A 4196-nucleotide genomic window follows, 5' to 3' on the forward strand; every position below is an offset into this window, starting at 1 on the left:
GGCAGCTGCGGCTCTGCCCCCTCAGGGCCGCGAAATGCGCGGGAAAGGGGCTGCGAGGCCAAGAGGCGCTTGGCAGCGGCGGCGTGTGACGGCCCAGCGGTGCACCCACCGGCACTGCCCCGAGAGCCCCGGCCTCTTCCCGACACCGATGATGCACGGCAGCTACAGCAACCGCATACCACATCGACAGCGGAGAGTAGTGACGCACCCAGCTTTTCCCAAATACATCCAAATACTTTTTTTTTTTTTAAATTTTAGTAGCCCTTTTCCCTCTCCGACTAGCCAGTCAACGCTCATATCCGCTACAGGGTGTGACAGGGTTAACCACAGCTCCGAGTGTTCTCGGTCTTGGTGCCAGTATCCCACTGCTCCGCAGTACTGCAACGGTCTCAACATCAGCAGCTTCCCACAGAAATTCATTCCAAACCATAATTAGAGCACGTAACAAAAAGTATTTCCTTTCACGTATTTTGAATTCCAAATTCAGTTGCTATCCTTTCGGTTGGATATTATTTTATTGTATCCCACTTTGCTGCAATTTCTCTTCAGTTTTTCCCCAGCCCTTGCACACCCTCTCCACCCTTCCAATTCTACATCTGTGGGAATTCCTTAATGAGGTGATCAGTAAGCACAAGTCATTCCAAATGAAGCTCTACTGCTAATGTAAATTAAGAAAAAAAAAAAATCAACATACTTTTTTACAAGAGCTGATTTTACAAAGGTGATCTTCCACATTTTAGAGATTATGTCAACGTGCACATACTGAATTTAGAAAAGTTAAAAAAAAAAAAAAGTGTAACTGAAGTGTTTTTCCTTCCAGCCGTCTGCACTGATCAGAACACAATGTTGTTAGCCAATCCACTCAGCCTGCTCAGATCTCTTTAAAGTTCTCACAGTTCTGTTTTGGTCTTAGCCAACAAACAACTTTCTCCAACAGGGAAGCAATTTCTCATCTCTCATTGTTTAACCCTTCTTTAAACTTAAAATGTTATGAGTATCACTGAATATTAAGGCACTTCACAGCAAATCTCTTCCTGGGATTAAAAAAAAAAACCAAACACCCAAAAACAACAAACAACCAACCCAACAGCCACCAAATTAATAATATATTCTAGAGAAGCAGGAAAGAAAAAAAAAAAAAAGTGAGAAAGAAAATAAATCTCCAAGATTAGTTTCCAGAAGCTATACCTTAAGTATGGAGCAGATGTGTTTCACTGTGTGCACTCAACATCTATTCCTGATCCCCAGATACATAACCTACTGGACTCTGCTTTGACTCCCAGCCCCACCCCCTGCAAAATCTCTCTCCAGTAGAAACCAGAGAGCTACAGAGGAGAAAAAGAAAACAGCAGTAAGCCTTGGGTCTTATCTTTAGTACAAGGAAACAACTTGGGCACCCACCAGAACCCAGGAAGCACACCTGCTCTCCCTCAGTGCTGACACTGTTACTGATTTTGTTATCAACTGAAATTAAGTTATGTTTGATTTTAATATGGGTACAGTATTAAGAGGTATTTTAGTAGAAATTATTTGTTCACATTTATTGCACTTTATAGCAGCAACTGAATGCTACTCTAAAATCCCCATATAGCCCCATACAAAGGCCAAAATTAACTAGTAGGAGTGTTTAGAACCTAGGTAACAAACACAATTTGTTTTATAAACTGATTTATGAGGCATACATAGAACTAGAAGAAGGCATGTGGCTGTCAAGGTCTAGGATTAATGGGAACTGAGGAAAACCAACTGTAGCAACTTGCAAGTACCTGCCAAGAAACCGTGAATTTAAGCAGAAGGCAATTCCAGCAGGGGAAGATCGTGACCACCAACTCATGGACCAGCTACTCGTATTACACCCCAGACCCATCTCTAGACATTTCTAGCTTTCACTGCGCATAATTGGAAATAGAGTATGTTGATGATTTCCAAGAAATTATATGCTTATGCATGAATACTTAATGAATATGTATGAGTAAGTTCTATATAAGATGTATAATTTTGGTGCTTGGTGTGCGTTGTTGGTGAGACGACTCCCCTGCACACCCGGCCGTTAATAAAGAAGAGTCTGCTTATTTACATCACATTGGTGTCGGTAAGTTTTTATCTCTGTTTTCAGTGACAACACAACTAGCAAGGAACCCATGTCAGTGGGGATGCAGAGAAAACCACCAGAGAGTTGAAAATGCTAAACTCCTAAGTATAATCATCTTGTAGAACAAAAAGAGAAACCATGATATGAGTCACATAATTCACAAATTATTATTTCCATATGAAAAAGGATTTTTTTTGAAAAGTTCAGGACATTCTCCCTTGTTAAAACACACCTAGAGCAATTCCATAATTCTATGTATGAACCTCATTTAAAGATACCAAAATGGCATTCTTACATTATCACTTCTAGAATGTGCAACGCACCTCATGTTTTAACTTGACTCCTACTTAGGTTTCTGATCACCTTTTTTTTCCTGGCTCCAAGCTTCTGTGAGTCATTTCTAGTCTCCAACGAACCTGCAGAAAGACCAATGATCAGGTACTGCACATCTGAGAACGTACAATTGCACACAGGTCACGCATGCCGAAATACTGATAGAAAAAGCTGTCATGGGTGGCCTTATTTGCTAAGCATGGCATTCACACAAACACAGCATGGCAAACGGCTCAAGCTAAACTACCTTGCAGTGACTTCTGTAAGTATACACGAAAGTACATTTTACAATTGTAAGACATCCTACTGTAAAGTGAATGTCAGCTCTCCACACAGTCACTTGATGAGAAAAATGAAAATATCGATTTAAAATATAATTATAATCCATTGTTTAACTGCTTCAGTTCTCTATCTGAAAGCATCTAGTAAAGATATAAGATCATTTAAGACATTTATTTTCCAATTATGACCTCTTTGAACAACTGTCAAAGAAAGCACTAAGATTATTACTTTTATATAAATGTACCTTTTCTGAAAGGTACACATTTCATAGGATTCACTGCTCACTGATTGGAACATGGGACTGTCAGAAACAGGTGTCATTTTAAGCAGAGAATCCTAGAAATTCAGCTATGTTTAATCACTCTTCTGTATAAATTCTGAAAAACAGTAATTCAGCAGAAGCATGTGAAATCCATTTTGTCATACAGAAGTAGCACATTTTATTACAAGTCAACTAGAGCAATTTTATTAAAACTTCTATTTCCTTAACTCCAAGATCCTTAGACATGTCTGTTTTTTCTCAGAATTCCTCCCTCTCCTTAAATGCCTGTCTTCTGTAGTTTTACTTGCCATACACCAAGGTCTTCGGCATAATTTTTTTTGGCCTTATTTGTTACCAAACGTCTTATCAAACAAGGAGATTGCTATCAAAAGTGCAGTTTTCGAACCGAAAGCAGCCTGGAGTGAACTTTCATTTTCTCTGGTAAGATATAAAATTTCCTCTAGCTTTGTGAATTGCCTTTAATTATTAAAGTCTAATCGATATCAGCAGCATTAACAGAAATCAAATCAGCAAAATTTGCTTGCTGGCTCATAAAATAAAAAGAATACCGTGTTTATCAAAACAAGTTGTCAAAGAACAATAGGAATATTACCTGAGCAATCAACCCTGCTGTTAAATCTTCACCCTGGGAAAAGTAATCTATTCGGGTACATACACCGGTAAAACTTGTTCTGTTATGCCTTTCAGATTCATTTGCTCTAGAAGAACACTGACCTTTGGAATTTCAAGTATTCTACTATCATGCCTGTTCCGTCAAATACGGAAGCATTTACAGTGGGTCATTGGCTCTGACTTTACTATGAAGAAATCACCCCGGAGCTGCGTGACCCATTGTGGCTGGCTTTGCCCGCCGGTGACTGCAGCGGGACACGCTCCGGACAGCAGCAGCAGCCGGGGAGGCTCGACCCTGCCCGCACCTCCTGTGTGTGTATCCTCGCCCTTCGCCGCCGCGCAGGGCCCTTTCCACCGAGGCCCGTTCAAGGAGCGCTGCAGCGTACAAATCGACGGACTTTGGCATCTTCGGGCGCCGAACGTACTGGTGACATTTTATGAGGGCCATGAAGAGTTTCACCGGCGGCAGTAGCCGCGGTCGCGACGGCGATAAGGCAGCGAGCGAGCCCCGGGGCCGGCACAGGGCGCGGAGCTGCCGCGGCCGCCGGGAAGCGGGCAAGAAAACCGCGGGGCCGCCGCGCAGGCGCTGCCGGG

The 4196-nt window shown here is 42.0% G+C and overlaps 1 protein-coding gene across 1 annotated transcript in view; it reads right to left on the reverse strand.

The window, feature by feature from the left end:
* EIF2AK2 (eukaryotic translation initiation factor 2 alpha kinase 2) overlaps nt 1–2640 on the reverse strand; it is a 20249-nt gene extending 17609 nt beyond the window's left edge. The window contains exon 1 of the mRNA XM_026845101.1: nt 2416–2640. The gene's annotated coding sequence lies outside the window, so the exon portion shown is untranslated. The remainder of the gene's footprint in view (nt 1–2415) is intronic.
* Between the last annotated feature and the right edge of the window lie 1556 nt (nt 2641–4196).

This window comes from Athene cunicularia (genome assembly GCF_003259725.1).
Source record: "Athene cunicularia isolate RWA chromosome 3 unlocalized genomic scaffold, athCun1 chr3_part1, whole genome shotgun sequence".
Lineage (NCBI taxonomy): Eukaryota > Metazoa > Chordata > Aves > Strigiformes > Strigidae > Athene > Athene cunicularia.